This window comes from Electrophorus electricus, chromosome 13 (genome assembly GCF_041902795.1).
Source record: "Electrophorus electricus isolate QZ-2024a chromosome 13, ASM4190279v1, whole genome shotgun sequence".
NCBI classification, from domain to species: Eukaryota; Metazoa; Chordata; class Actinopteri; order Gymnotiformes; family Gymnotidae; genus Electrophorus; species Electrophorus electricus.
The window spans coordinates 21800326-21816095 of NC_137509.1; the positions used below are offsets into that span (position 1 = coordinate 21800326).

Consider the following 15770-nt stretch of genomic DNA (forward strand, 5'->3'; position numbering starts at 1 on the left):
AAAAACTATCTGTTAGCACCTGGGAATAGCAGATGCTGTAAGTTTTTGTTGCATCACTTTAATTTAATCTGCAACTGACATGCTTGTATGTGAAGTGTACAGATTAAATAGAAATCTTTTAGTACCAGGGAATAGCAGGTGCTGTAAGATTTTATTGCATCCCTTTAATTTATGTTCAAGCTATCATGTTCAAATTTGAAGTGCAGTGAATAATTAAATCAAACTATCTGCTAGCACCTGGGAATAGCAGACGCTGTAAGTTTTTATTGCATCACTTTAATTTACTCTCCAACTGACATGCTTGAATGTGAAGTGCAGTGATTAATAAAAAAACTGTCTGTTAGTGCCTCCGTATACCAGATGTTATAAGCTTTTATTGCATCATTTAATTTACTTTCAAGATAACTTTCTAGAATGTCAAGTGCAGGGATTACTAAAAAAAATTGTCAGATTGGTCTTTGATCATATTTGCTATGATTAGGCAATTTGAGTAAGTGTTTAAGGCTTACGGCCACACCAGCTTGAGAACGTCGAATCTCATCTGACCTTGGAAGCTGAACAACTTTGGGCCTGGATAGTACTGAGGTGGGACCCTACCTAGGAATACCAGGTGCTGTAAGCTTTTCTTGCATCACTTTAATTTACTTTCAAGCTGACATGCTCAAATGTGAAGTGCAGTGATTAATAAAAAAAACTATCTGTTAGCACCTGGGAATAGCAGATGCTGTAAGTTTTTTTTGCATCACTTTCATTTACTCTCCAACTCACATGCCTGAATGTGAAGTGCAGTGATTCATCAAAAAACTATCTGTTAGCAGCTTGGACTACGAGATGCTGTAAGCTTCTCTTGCATCACTTTAATTTACTTTTAAGATGACATGCTAGGATGTGAAGTGAGTGATTAATTAAAAAAAACTATCTGTTAGCACCTGGGAATAGCAGATGCTGTAAGTTTTTGTTGCATCACTTTAATTTAATCTGCAACTGACATGCTTGTATGTGAAGTGTACAGATTAAATAGAAATCTTTTAGTACCAGGGAATAGCAGGTGCTGTAAGATTTTATTGCATCCCTTTAATTTATGTTCAAGCTTCATGTTCAAATTTGAAGTGCAGTGAATAATTAAATCAAACTATCTGCTAGCACCTGGGAATAGCAGATGCTGTAAGTTTTTATTGCATCACTTTAATTTACTCTCCAACTGACATGCTTGAATGTGAAGTGCAGTGATTAAAAAAAAACTGTCTGTTAGTGCCTCCGAATACCAGATGTTGTAAGATTTTATTGCATCATTTAATTTACTTTCAAGATAACATTCTAGAATGTCAAGTGCAGGGATTAATAAAAAAAATTGTCAGATTGGTCTTTGATCATATTTGCTATGATTAGGCAATTTGAGTAAGTGTTTAAGGCTTACGGCCACACCAGCTTGAGAACGTCCAATCTCATCTGACCTTGGAAACTGAACAACGTTGGGCCTGGATAGTACTGAGGTGGGACCCTACCTAGGAATACCAGGTGCTGTAACCTTCTCTTGCATCACTTTAATTTACTTTTAAGATGACATGCTAGGATGTGAAGTGCAGTGATTAATTAAAAAAAACTATCTGTTAGCACCTGGGAATAGCAGATGCTGTAAGTTTTTATTGCATCACTTTAATTTACTCTCCAACTGACATGCTTGAATGTGAAGTGCAGTGATTAAAAAAAAACTGTCTGTTAGTGCCTCCGTATACCAGATGTTGTAAGCTTTTATTGCATCATTTAATTTACTTTCAAGATAACTTTCTAGAATGTCAAGTGCAGGGATTACCAAAAAAAATTGTCAGATTGGTCTTTGATCATATTTGCTATGATTAGGCAATTTGAGTAAGTGTTTAAGGCTTACGGCCACACCAGCTTGAGAACGTCGAATCTCATCTGACCTTGGAAGCTGAACAACTTTGGGCCTGGATAGTACTGAGGTGGGACCCTACCTAGGAATACCAGGTGCTGTAAGCTTTTCTTGCATCACTTTAATTTACTTTCAAGCTGACATGCTCAAATGTGAAGTGCAGTGATTAATAAAAAAAACTATCTGTTAGCACCTGGGAATAGCAGATGCTGTAAGTTTTTTTTGCATCACTTTCATTTACTCTCCAACTCACATGCCTGAATGTGAAGTGCAGTGATTCATCAAAAAACTATCTGTTAGCAGCTTGGACTACGAGATGCTGTAAGCTTCTCTTGCATCACTTTAATTTACTTTTAAGATGACATGCTAGGATGTGAAGTGAGTGATTAATTAAAAAAAACTATCTGTTAGCACCTGGGAATAGCAGATGCTGTAAGTTTTTGTTGCATCACTTTAATTTAATCTGCAACTGACATGCTTGTATGTGAAGTGTACAGATTAAATAGAAATCTTTTAGTACCAGGGAATAGCAGGTGCTGTAAGATTTTATTGCATCCCTTTAATTTATGTTCAAGCTTCATGTTCAAATTTGAAGTGCAGTGAATAATTAAATCAAACTATCTGCTAGCACCTGGGAATAGCAGATGCTGTAAGTTTTTTTTGCATCACTTTAATTTACTCTCCAACTGACATGCTTGAATGTGAAGTGCAGTGATTAAAAAAAAACTGTCTGTTAGTGCCTCCGTATACCAGATGTTGTAAGCTTTTATTGCATCATTTAATTTACTTTCAAGATAACATTCTAGAATGTCAAGTGCAGGGATTAATAAAAAAAAATTGTCAGATTGGTCTTTGATCATATTTGCTATGATTAGGCAATTAGAGTAAGTGTTTAAGGCTTACGGCCACACCAGCTTGAGAACGTCCATTCTCATCTGACCTTGGAAACTGAACAACGTTGGGCCTGGATAGTACTGAGGTTGGACCCTACCTAGGAATACCAGGTGCTGTAACCTTCTCTTGCATCACTTTAATTTACTTTCAAGCTGACATGCTCAAATGTGAAGTGCAGTGATTAATAAAAAAAACTCTCTGTTAGCACATGGGAATAGCAGATGCTGTAAGTTTTTTTTGCATCACTTTCATTTACTCTCCAACTCACATGCCTGAATGTGAAGTGCAGTGATTCATCAAAAAACTATCTGTTAGCAGCTTGGACTACGAGATGCTGTAAGCTTCTCTTGCATCACTTTAATTTACTTTTAAGATGACATGCTAGGATGTGAAGTGCAGTGATTAATTAAAAAAAACTATCTGTTAGCACCTGGGAATAGCAGATGCTGTAAGTTTTTGTTGCATCACTTTAATTTAATCTGCAACTGACATGCTTGTATGTGAAGTGTACAGATTAAATAGAAATCTTTTAGTACCAGGGAATAGCAGGTGCTGTAAGATTTTATTGCATCCCTTTAATTTATGTTCAAGCTATCATGTTCAAATTTGAAGTGCAGTGAATAATTAAATCAAACTATCTGCTAGCACCTGGGAATAGCAGACGCTGTAAGTTTTTATTGCATCACTTTAATTTACTCTCCAACTGACATGCTTGAATGTGAAGTGCAGTGATTAATAAAAAAACTGTCTGTTAGTGCCTCCGTATACCAGATGTTATAAGCTTTTATTGCATCATTTAATTTACTTTCAAGATAACTTTCTAGAATGTCAAGTGCAGGGATTACTAAAAAAAATTGTCAGATTGGTCTTTGATCATATTTGCTATGATTAGGCAATTTGAGTAAGTGTTTAAGGCTTACGGCCACACCAGCTTGAGAACGTCGAATCTCATCTGACCTTGGAAGCTGAACAACTTTGGGCCTGGATAGTACTGAGGTGGGACCCTACCTAGGAATACCAGGTGCTGTAAGCTTTTCTTGCATCACTTTAATTTACTTTCAAGCTGACATGCTCAAATGTGAAGTGCAGTGATTAATAAAAAAAACTATCTGTTAGCACCTGGGAATAGCAGATGCTGTAAGTTTTTTTTGCATCACTTTCATTTACTCTCCAACTCACATGCCTGAATGTGAAGTGCAGTGATTCATCAAAAAACTATCTGTTAGCAGCTTGGACTACGAGATGCTGTAAGCTTCTCTTGCATCACTTTAATTTACTTTTAAGATGACATGCTAGGATGTGAAGTGAGTGATTAATTAAAAAAAACTATCTGTTAGCACCTGGGAATAGCAGATGCTGTAAGTTTTTGTTGCATCACTTTAATTTAATCTGCAACTGACATGCTTGTATGTGAAGTGTACAGATTAAATAGAAATCTTTTAGTACCAGGGAATAGCAGGTGCTGTAAGATTTTATTGCATCCCTTTAATTTATGTTCAAGCTTCATGTTCAAATTTGAAGTGCAGTGAATAATTAAATCAAACTATCTGCTAGCACCTGGGAATAGCAGATGCTGTAAGTTTTTTTTGCATCACTTTAATTTACTCTCCAACTGACATGCTTGAATGTGAAGTGCAGTGATTAAAAAAAAACTGTCTGTTAGTGCCTCCGTATACCAGATGTTGTAAGCTTTTATTGCATCATTTAATTTACTTTCAAGATAACATTCTAGAATGTCAAGTGCAGGGATTAATAAAAAAAAATTGTCAGATTGGTCTTTGATCATATTTGCTATGATTAGGCAATTAGAGTAAGTGTTTAAGGCTTACGGCCACACCAGCTTGAGAACGTCCATTCTCATCTGACCTTGGAAACTGAACAACGTTGGGCCTGGATAGTACTGAGGTTGGACCCTACCTAGGAATACCAGGTGCTGTAACCTTCTCTTGCATCACTTTAATTTACTTTCAAGCTGACATGCTCAAATGTGAAGTGCAGTGATTAATAAAAAAAACTCTCTGTTAGCACATGGGAATAGCAGATGCTGTAAGTTTTTTTTGCATCACTTTCATTTACTCTCCAACTCACATGCCTGAATGTGAAGTGCAGTGATTCATCAAAAAACTATCTGTTAGCAGCTTGGACTACGAGATGCTGTAAGCTTCTCTTGCATCACTTTAATTTACTTTTAAGATGACATGCTAGGATGTGAAGTGCAGTGATTAATTAAAAAAAACTATCTGTTAGCACCTGGGAATAGCAGATGCTGTAAGTTTTTGTTGCATCACTTTAATTTAATCTGCAACTGACATGCTTGTATGTGAAGTGTACAGATTAAATAGAAATCTTTTAGTACCAGGGAATAGCAGGTGCTGTAAGATTTTATTGCATCCCTTTAATTTATGTTCAAGCTATCATGTTCAAATTTGAAGTGCAGTGAATAATTAAACAAACTATCTGCTAGCACCTGGGAATAGCAGATGCTGTAAGTTTTTATTGCATCACTTTAATTTACTCTCCAACTGACATGCTTGAATGTGAAGTGCAGTGATTAAAAAAAAACTGTCTGTTATTGCCTCCGAATACCAGATGTTGTAAGCTTTTATTGCATCATTTAATTTACTTTCAAGATAACATTCTAGAATGTCAAGTGCAGGGATTAATAAAAAAAATTGTCAGATTGGTCTTTGATCATATTTGCTATGATTAGGCAATTAGAGTAAGTGTTTAAGGCTTACGGCCACACCAGCTTGAGAACGTCCAATCTCATCTGACCTTGGAAGCTGAACAACTTTGGGCCTGGATAGTACTGAGGTGGGACCCTACCTAGGAATACCAGGTGCTGTAAGCTTTTCTTGCATCACTTTAATTTACTTTCAAGCTGACATGCTCAAATGTGAAGTGCAGTGATTAATAAAAAAAACTCTCTGTTAGCACATGGGAATAGCAGATGCTGTAAGTTTTTTTTGCATCACTTTCATTTACTCTCCAACTCACATGCCTGAATGTGAAGTGCAGTGATTCATCAAAAAACTATCTGTTAGCAGCTTGGACTACGAGATGCTGTAAGCTTCTCTTGCATCACTTTAATTTACTTTTAAGATGACATGCTAGGATGTGAAGTGCAGTGATTAATTAAAAAAAACTATCTGTTAGCACCTGGGAATAGCAGATGCTGTAAGTTTTTGTTGCATCACTTTAATTTAATCTGCAACTGACATGCTTGTATGTGAAGTGTACAGATTAAATAGAAATCTTTTAGTACCAGGGAATAGCAGGTGCTGTAAGATTTTATTGCATCCCTTTAATTTATGTTCAAGCTATCATGTTCAAATTTGAAGTGCAGTGAATAATTAAATCAAACTATCTGCTAGCACCTGGGAATAGCAGATGCTGTAAGTTTTTATTGCATCACTTTAATTTACTCTCCAACTGACATGCTTGAATGTGAAGTGCAGTGATTAAAAAAAAACTGTCTGTTAGTGCCTCCGAATACCAGATGTTGTAAGCTTTTATTGCATCATTTAATTTACTTTCAAGATAACATTCTAGAATGTCAAGTGCAGGAATTAATAAAAAAAATTGTCAGATTGGTCTTTGATCATATTTGCTATGATTAGGCAATTAGAGTAAGTGTTTAAGGCTTACGGCCACACCAGCTTGAGAACGTCCAATCTCATCTGACCTTGGAAGCTGAACAACTTTGGGCCTGGATAGTACTGAGGTGGGACCCTACCTAGGAATACCAGGTGCTGTAACCTTTTCTTGCATCACTTTAATTTACTTTCAAGCTGACATGCTCAAATGTGAAGTGCAGTGATTAATAAAAAAAACTCTCTGTTAGCACATGGGAATAGCAGATGCTGTAAGTTTTTTTTGCATCACTTTCATTTACTCTCCAACTCACATGCCTGAATGTGAAGTGCAGTGATTCATCAAAAAACTATCTGTTAGCAGCTTGGACTACGAGATCCTGTAAGCTTCTCTTGCATCACTTTAATTTACTTTTAAGATGACATGCTAGGATGTGAAGTGCAGTGATTAATTAAAAAAAACTATCTGTTAGCACCTGGGAATAGCAGATGCTGTAAGTTTTTGTTGCATCACTTTAATTTAATCTGCAACTGACATGCTTGTATGTGAAGTGTACAGATTAAATAGAAATCTTTTAGTACCAGGGAATAGCAGGTGCTGTAAGATTTTATTGCATCCCTTTAATTTATGTTCAAGCTTCATGTTCAAATTTGAAGTGCAGTGAATAATTAAATCAAACTATCTGCTAGCACCTGGGAATAGCAGATGCTGTAAGTTTTTATTGCATCACTTTAATTTACTCTCCAACTGACATGCTTGAATGTGAAGTGCAGTGATTAAAAAAAAACTGTCTGTTAGTGCCTCCGTATACCAGATGTTGTAAGCTTTTATTGCATCATTTAATTTACTTTCAAGATAACATTCTAGAATGTCAAGTGCAGGGATTAATAAAAAAAATTGTCAGATTGGTCTTTGATCATATTTGCTATGATTAGGCATTTAGAGTAAGTGTTTAAGGCTTACGGCCACACCAGCTTGAGAACGTCCAATCTCATCTGACCTTGGAAGCTGAACAACTTTGGGCCTGGATAGTACTGAGGTGGGACCCTACCTAGGAATACCAGGTGCTGTAAGCTTTTCTTGCATCACTTTAATTTACTTTCAAGCTGACATGCTCAAATGTGAAGTGCAGTGATTAATAAAAAAAACTATCTGTTAGCACATGGGAATAGCAGATGCTGTAAGTTTTTTTTGCATCACTTTCATTTACTCTCCAACTCACATGCCTGAATGTGAAGTGCAGTGATTCATCAAAAAACTATCTGTTAGCAGCTTGGACTACGAGATGCTGTAAGCTTCTCTTGCATCACTTTAATTTACTTTTAAGATGACATGCTAGGATGTGAAGTGCAGTGATTAATTAAAAAAAACTATCTGTTAGCACCTGGGAATAGCAGATGCTGTAAGTTTTTGTTGCATCACTTTAATTTAATCTGCAACTGACATGCTTGTATGTGAAGTGTACAGATTACATAGAAATCTTTTAGTACCAGGGAATAGCAGGTGCTGTAAGATTTTATTACATCCCTTTAATTTATGTTCAAGCTATCATGTTCAAATTTGAAGTGCAGTGAATAATTAAATCAAACTATCTGCTAGCACCTGGGAATAGCAGATGCTGTAAGTTTTTGTTGCATCACTTTAATTTAATCTGCAACTGACATGCTTGTATGTGAAGTGTACAGATTAAATAGAAATCTTTTAGTACCAGGGAATAGCAGGTGCTGTAAGATTTTATTGCATCCCTTTAATTTATGTTCAAGCTATCATGTTCAAATTTGAAGTGCAGTGAATAATTAAATCAAACTATCTGCTAGCACCTGGGAATAGCAGATGCTGTAAGTTTTTATTGCATCACTTTAATTTACTCTCCAACTGACATGCTTGAATGTGAAGTGCAGTGATTAAAAAAAAACTGTCTGTTAGTGCCTCCGAATACCAGATGTTGTAAGCTTTTATTGCATCATTTAATTTACTTTCAAGATAACATTCTAGAATGTCAAGTGCAGGGATTAATAAAAAAAATTGTCAGATTGGTCTTTGATCATATTTGCTATGATTAGGCAATTAGAGTAAGTGTTTAAGGCTTACGGCCACACCAGCTTGAGAACGTCCAATCTCATCTGACCTTGGAAGCTGAACAACTTTGGGCCTGGATAGTACTGAGGTGGGACCCTACCTAGGAATACCAGGTGCTGTAACCTTTTCTTGCATCACATTAATTTACTTTCAAGCTGACATGCTCAAATGTGAAGTGCAGTGATTAATAAAAAAAACTCTCTGTTAGCACATGGGAATAGCAGATGCTGTAAGTTTTTTTTGCATCACTTTCATTTACTCTCCAACTCACATGCCTGAATGTGAAGTGCAGTGATTAATCAAAAAACTATCTGTTAGCAGCTTGGACTACGAGATGCTGTAAGCTTCTCTTGCATCACTTTAATTTACTTTTAAGATGACATGCTGGGATGTGAAGTGCAGTGATTAATTAAAAAAAACTATCTGTTAGCACCTGGGAATAGCAGATACTGTAAGTTTTTGTTGCATCACTTTAATTTAATCTGCAACTGACATGCTTGTATGTGAAGTGTACAGATTACATAGAAATCTTTTAGTACCAGGGAATAGCAGGTGCTGTAAGATTTTATTACATCCCTTTAATTTATGTTCAAGCTATCATGTTCAAATTTGAAGTGCAGTGAATAATTAAATCAAACTATCTGCTAGCACCTGGGAATAGCAGATGCTGTAAGTTTTTGTTGCATCACTTTAATTTAATCTGCAACTGACATGCTTGTATGTGAAGTGTACAGATTAAATAGAAATCTTTTAGTACCAGGGAATAGCAGGTGCTGTAAGATTTTATTGCATCCCTTTAATTTATGTTCAAGCTATCATGTTCAAATTTGAAGTGCAGTGAATAATTAAATCAAACTATCTGCTAGCACCTGGGAATAGCAGATGCTGTAAGTTTTTATTGCATCACTTTAATTTACTCTCCAACTGACATGCTTGAATGTGAAGTGCAGTGATTAAAAAAAAACTGTCTGTTAGTGCCTCCGAATACCAGATGTTGTAAGCTTTTATTGCATCATTTAATTTACTTTCAAGATAACATTCTAGAATGTCAAGTGCAGGGATTAATAAAAAAAATTGTCAGATTGGTCTTTGATCATATTTGCTATGATTAGGCAATTAGAGTAAGTGTTTAAGGCTTACGGCCACACCAGCTTGAGAACGTCCAATCTCATCTGACCTTGGAAGCTGAACAACTTTGGGCCTGGATAGTACTGAGGTGGGACCCTACCTAGGAATACCAGGTGCTGTAACCTTTTCTTGCATCACATTAATTTACTTTCAAGCTGACATGCTCAAATGTGAAGTGCAGTGATTAATAAAAAAAACTCTCTGTTAGCACATGGGAATAGCAGATGCTGTAAGTTTTTTTTGCATCACTTTCATTTACTCTCCAACTCACATGCCTGAATGTGAAGTGCAGTGATTAATCAAAAAACTATCTGTTAGCAGCTTGGACTACGAGATGCTGTAAGCTTCTCTTGCATCACTTTAATTTACTTTTAAGATGACATGCTGGGATGTGAAGTGCAGTGATTAATTAAAAAAAACTATCTGTTAGCACCTGGGAATAGCAGATACTGTAAGTTTTTGTTGCATCACTTTAATTTAATCTGCAACTGACATGCTTGTATGTGAAGTGTACAGATTACATAGAAATCTTTTAGTACCAGGGAATAGCAGGTGCTGTAAGATTTTATTACATCCCTTTAATTTATGTTCAAGCTATCATGTTCAAATTTGAAGTGCAGTGAATAATTAAATCAAACTATCTGCTAGCACCTGGGAATAGCAGATGCTGTAAGTTTTTGTTGCATCACTTTAATTTAATCTGCAACTGACATGCTTGTATGTGAAGTGTACAGATTAAATAGAAATCTTTTAGTACCAGGGAATAGCAGGTGCTGTAAGATTTTATTGCATCCCTTTAATTTATGTTCAAGCTATCATGTTCAAATTTAAAGTGCAGTGAATAATTAAATCAAACTATCTGCTAGCACCTGGGAATAGCAGATGCTGTAAGTTTTTATTGCATCACTTTAATTTACTCTCCAACTGACATGCTTGAATGTGAAGTGCAGTGATTAAAAAAAAACTGTCTGTTAGTGCCTCCGAATACCAGATGTTGTAAGCTTTTATTGCATCATTTAATTTACTTTCAAGATAACATTCTAGAATGTCAAGTGCAGGGATTAATAAAAAAAATTGTCAGATTGGTCTTTGATCATATTTGCTATGATTAGGCAATTAGAGTAAGTGTTTAAGGCTTACGGCCACACCAGCTTGAGAACGTCTAATCTCATCTGACCTTGGAAGCTGAACAACTTTGGGCCTGGATAGTACTGAGGTGGGACCCTACCTAGGAATACCAGGTGCTGTAACCTTTACTTGCATCACTTTAATTTACTTTCAAGCTGACATGCTCAAATGTGAAGTGCAGTGATTAATAAAAAAAACTCTCTGTTAGCACATGGGAATAGCAGATGTTGTAAGTTTTTTTTGCATCACTTTCATTTACTCTCCAACTCACATGCCTGAATGTGAAGTGCAGTGATTCATCAAAAAACTATCTGTTAGCAGCTTGGACTACGAGATGCTGTAAGCTTCTCTTGCATCACTTTAATTTACTTTTAAGATGACATGCTAGGATGTGAAGTGCAGTGATTAATTAAAAAAAACTATCTGTTAGCACCTGGGAATAGCAGATGCTGTAAGTTTTTGTTGCATCACTTTAATTTAATCTGCAACTGACATGCTTGTATGTGAAGTGTACAGATTAAATAGAAATCTTTTAGTACCAGGGAATAGCAGGTGCTGTAAGATTTTATTGCATCCCTTTAATTTATGTTCAAGCTATCATGTTCAAATTTGAAGTGCAGTGAATAATTAAATCAAACTATCTGCTAGCACCTGGGAATAGCAGATGCTGTAAGTTTTTATTGCATCACTTTAATTTACTCTCCAACTGACATGCTTGAATGTGAAGTGCAGTGATTAAAAAAAAACTGTCTGTTAGTGCCTCCGAATACCAGATGTTGTAAGCTTTTATTGCATCATTTAATTTACTTTCAAGATAACATTCTAGAATGTCAAGTGCAGGGATTAATAAAAAAAATTGTCAGATTGGTCTTTGATCATATTTGCTATGATTAGGCAATTAGAGTAAGTGTTTAAGGCTTACGGCCACACCAGCTTGAGAACGTCCAATCTCATCTGACCTTGGAAGCTGAACAACTTTGGGCCTGGATAGTACTGAGGTGGGACCCTACCTAGGAATACCAGGTGCTGTAAGCTTTTCTTGCATCACTTTAATTTACTTTCAAGCTGACATGCTCAAATGTGAAGTGCAGTGATTAATAAAAAAAACTCTCTGTTAGCACATGGGAATAGCAGATGTTGTAAGTTTTTTTTGCATCACTTTCATTTACTCTCCAACTCACATGCCTGAATGTGAAGTGCAGTGATTAATCAAAAAACTATCTGTTAGCAGCTTGGACTACGAGATGCTGTAAGCTTCTCTTGCATCACTTTAATTTACTTTTAAGATGACATGCTAGGATGTGAAGTGCAGTGATTAATTAAAAAAAACTATCTGTTAGCACCTGGGAATTGCAGATGCTGTAAGTTTTTGTTGCATCACTTTAATTTAATCTGCAACTGACATGCTTGTATTTGAAGTGTACAGATTAAATAGAAATCTTTTAGTACCAGGGAATAGCAGGTGCTGTAAGATTTTATTGCATCCCTTTAATTTATGTTCAAGCTATGATGTTCAAATTTGAAGTGCAGTGAATAATTAAATCAAACTATCTGCTAGCACCTGGGAATAGCAGATGCTGTAAGTTTTTATTGCATCACTTTAATTTACTCTCCAACTGACATGCTTGAATGTGAAGTGCAGTGATTAAAAAAAAACTGTCTGTTAGTGCCTCCGAATACCAGATGTTGTAAGCTTTTATTGCATCATTTAATTTACTTTCAAGATAACATTCTAGAATGTCAAGTGCAGGAATTAATAAAAAAAATTGTCAAATTGGTCTTTGATCATATTTGCTATGATTAGGCAATTAGAGTAAGTGTTTAAGGCTTACGGCCACACCAGCTTGAGAACGTCCAATCTCATCTGACCTTGGAAGCTGAACAACTTTGGGCCTGGATAGTACTGAGGTGGGACCCTACCTAGGAATACCAGGTGCTGTAACCTTTTCTTGCATCACTTTAATTTACTTTCAAGCTGACATGCTCAAATGTGAAGTGCAGTGATTAATAAAAAAAACTCTCTGTTAGCACATGGGAATAGCAGATGCTGTAAGTTTTTTTTGCATCACTTTCATTTACTCTCCAACTCACATGCCTGAATGTGAAGTGCAGTGATTCATCAAAAAACTATCTGTTAGCAGCTTGGACTACGAGATGCTGTAAGCTTCTCTTGCATCACTTTAATTTACTTTTAAGATGACATGCTAGGATGTGAAGTGCAGTGATTAATTAAAAAAAACTATCTGTTAGCACCTGGGAATAGCAGATGCTGTAAGTTTTTGTTGCATCACTTTAATTTAATCTGCAACTGACATGCTTGTATGTGAAGTGTACAGATTAAATAGAAATCTTTTAGTACCAGGGAATAGCAGGTGCTGTAAGATTTTATTGCATCCCTTTAATTTATGTTCAAGCTTCATGTTCAAATTTGAAGTGCAGTGAATAATTAAATCAAACTATCTGCTAGCACCTGGGAATAGCAGATGCTGTAAGTTTTTATTGCATCACTTTAATTTACTCTCCAACTGACATGCTTGAATGTGAAGTGCAGTGATTAAAAAAAAACTGTCTGTTAGTGCCTCCGAATACCAGATGTTGTAAGCTTTTATTGCATCATTTAATTTACTTTCAAGATAACATTCTAGAATGTCAAGTGCAGGGATTAATAAAAAAAATTGTCAGATTGGTCTTTGATCATATTTGCTATGATTAGGCAATTAGAGTAAGTGTTTAAGGCTTACGGCCACACCAGCTTGAGAACGTCCAATCTCATCTGACCTTGGAAATTGAACAACGTTGGGCCTGGATAGTACTGAGGTGGGACCCTACCTAGGAATACCAGGTGCTGTAACCTTTTCTTGCATCACTTTAATTTACTTTCAAGCTGACATGCTCAAATGTGAAGTGCAGTGATTAATAAAAAAAACTCTCTGTTAGCACATGGGAATAGCAGATGCTGTAAGTTTTTTTTGCATCACTTTCATTTACTCTCCAACTCACATGCCTGAATGTGAAGTGCAGTGATTCATCAAAAAAACTATCTGTTAGCAGCTTGGACTACGAGATGCTGTAAGCTTCTCTTGCATCACTTTAATTTACTTTTAAGATGACATGCTAGGATGTGAAGTGCAGTGATTAATTAAAAAAAACTATCTGCTAGCACCTGGGAATAGCAGATGCTGTAAGTTTTTATTGCATCACTTTAATTTACTCTCCAACTGACATGCTTGAATGTGAAGTGCAGTGATTAAAAAAAAACTGTCTGTTAGTGCCTCCGTATACCAGATGTTGTAAGCTTTTATTGCATCATTTAATTTACTTTCAAGATAACATTCTAGAATGTCAAGTGCAGGGATTAATAAAAAAAATTGTCAGATTGGTCTTTGATCATATTTGCTATGATTAGGCATTTAGAGTAAGTGTTTAAGGCTTACGGGCACACCAGCTTGAGAACGTCCAATCTCATCTGACCTTGGAAGCTGAACAACTTTGGGCCTGGATAGTACTGAGGTGGGACCCTACCTAGGAATACCAGGTGCTGTAAGCTTTTCTTGCATCACTTTAATTTACTTTCAAGCTGACATGCTCAAATGTGAAGTGCAGTGATTAATAAAAAAAACTATCTGTTAGCACATGGGAATAGCAGATGCTGTAAGTTTTTTTTGCATCACTTTCATTTACTCTCCAACTCACATGCCTGAATGTGAAGTGCAGTGATTCATCAAAAAACTATCTGTTAGCAGCTTGGACTACGAGATGCTGTAAGCTTCTCTTGCATCACTTTAATTTACTTTTAAGATGACATGCTAGGATGTGAAGTGCAGTGATTAATTAAAAAAAACTATCTGTTAGCACCTGGGAATAGCAGATGCTGTAAGTTTTTGTTGCATCACTTTAATTTAATCTGCAACTGACATGCTTGTATGTGAAGTGTACAGATTACATAGAAATCTTTTAGTACCAGGGAATAGCAGGTGCTGTAAGATTTTATTACATCCCTTTAATTTATGTTCAAGCTATCATGTTCAAATTTGAAGTGCAGTGAATAATTAAATCAAACTATCTGCTAGCACCTGGGAATAGCAGATGCTGTAAGTTTTTGTTGCATCACTTTAATTTAATCTGCAACTGACATGCTTGTATGTGAAGTGTACAGATTATATAGAAATCTTTTAGTACCAGGGAATAGCAGGTGCTGTAAGATTTTATTGCATCCCTTTAATTTATGTTCAAGCTATCATGTTCAAATTTGAAGTGCAGTGAATAATTAAATCAAACTATCTGCTAGCACCTGGGAATAGCAGATGCTGTAAGTTTTTATTGCATCACTTTAATTTACTCTCCAACTGATATGCTTGAATGTGAAGTGCAGTGATTAAAAAAAAACTGTCTGTTAGTGCCTCCGTATACCAGATGTTGTAAGCTTTTATTGCATCATTTAATTTACTTTCAAGATAACATTCTACAATGTCAAGTGCAGGGATTAATAAAAAAAAATTGTCAGATTGGTCTTTGATCATATTTGCTATGATTAGGCAATTTGAGTAAGTGTTTAAGGCTTATGGCCACACCAGCTTGAGAACCCCCAATCTCATCTGACCTTGGAAGCTGAACCACTTTGGGCCTGGATAGTACTGAGGTGGGACCCTACCTAGGAATACCAGGTGCTGTAAGCTTTTCTTGCATCACTTTAATTTACTTTCAAGCTGACATGCTCAAATGTGAAGTGCAGTGATTAAGGAAAAAAACTCTCTGTTAGCACATGGGAATAGCAGATGCTGTAAGTTTTTTTTGCATCACTTTCATTTACTCTCCAACTCACATGCCTGAATGTGAAGTGCAGTGATTCATCAAAAACTATCTGTTAGCAGCTTGGACTACGAGATGCTGTAAGCTTCTCTTGCATCACTTTAATTTACTTTTAAGATGACATGCTAGGATGTGAAGTGCAGTGATTAATTAAAAAAAACTGTCTGTTAGCACCTGGGAATAGCAGATGCTGTAAGTTTTTGTTGCATCACTTTAATTTAATCTGCATCTGACATGCTTGTAT

The 15770-nt window shown here is 36.0% G+C and overlaps 13 pseudogenes; all 13 read left to right on the plus strand.

The window, feature by feature from the left end:
* Window positions 1–503: 503 nt before the first annotated feature.
* Window positions 504–622, plus strand: LOC145645518 (5S ribosomal RNA; annotated as a pseudogene).
* Window positions 623–1882: 1260 nt separating this feature from the next.
* On the plus strand, window positions 1883–2001 carry LOC145645519 (5S ribosomal RNA; annotated as a pseudogene).
* Window positions 2002–3702: 1701 nt separating this feature from the next.
* On the plus strand, window positions 3703–3821 carry LOC145645520 (5S ribosomal RNA; annotated as a pseudogene).
* Window positions 3822–5520: 1699 nt separating this feature from the next.
* On the plus strand, window positions 5521–5639 carry LOC145644389 (5S ribosomal RNA; annotated as a pseudogene).
* A 791-nt stretch (window positions 5640–6430) lies between these two features.
* On the plus strand, window positions 6431–6549 carry LOC145645394 (5S ribosomal RNA; annotated as a pseudogene).
* Window positions 6550–7339: 790 nt separating this feature from the next.
* LOC145644390 (5S ribosomal RNA) lies at window positions 7340–7458 on the plus strand (annotated as a pseudogene).
* Window positions 7459–8467: 1009 nt separating this feature from the next.
* Window positions 8468–8586, plus strand: LOC145645396 (5S ribosomal RNA; annotated as a pseudogene).
* Window positions 8587–9595: 1009 nt separating this feature from the next.
* LOC145645397 (5S ribosomal RNA) lies at window positions 9596–9714 on the plus strand (annotated as a pseudogene).
* A 1009-nt stretch (window positions 9715–10723) lies between these two features.
* On the plus strand, window positions 10724–10842 carry LOC145645959 (5S ribosomal RNA; annotated as a pseudogene).
* Window positions 10843–11633: 791 nt separating this feature from the next.
* On the plus strand, window positions 11634–11752 carry LOC145644391 (5S ribosomal RNA; annotated as a pseudogene).
* Window positions 11753–12543: 791 nt separating this feature from the next.
* Window positions 12544–12662, plus strand: LOC145645398 (5S ribosomal RNA; annotated as a pseudogene).
* Window positions 12663–14145: 1483 nt separating this feature from the next.
* Window positions 14146–14264, plus strand: LOC145645378 (5S ribosomal RNA; annotated as a pseudogene).
* Window positions 14265–15274: 1010 nt separating this feature from the next.
* Window positions 15275–15393, plus strand: LOC145645143 (5S ribosomal RNA; annotated as a pseudogene).
* The last annotated feature ends 377 nt before the right edge of the window (window positions 15394–15770 follow it).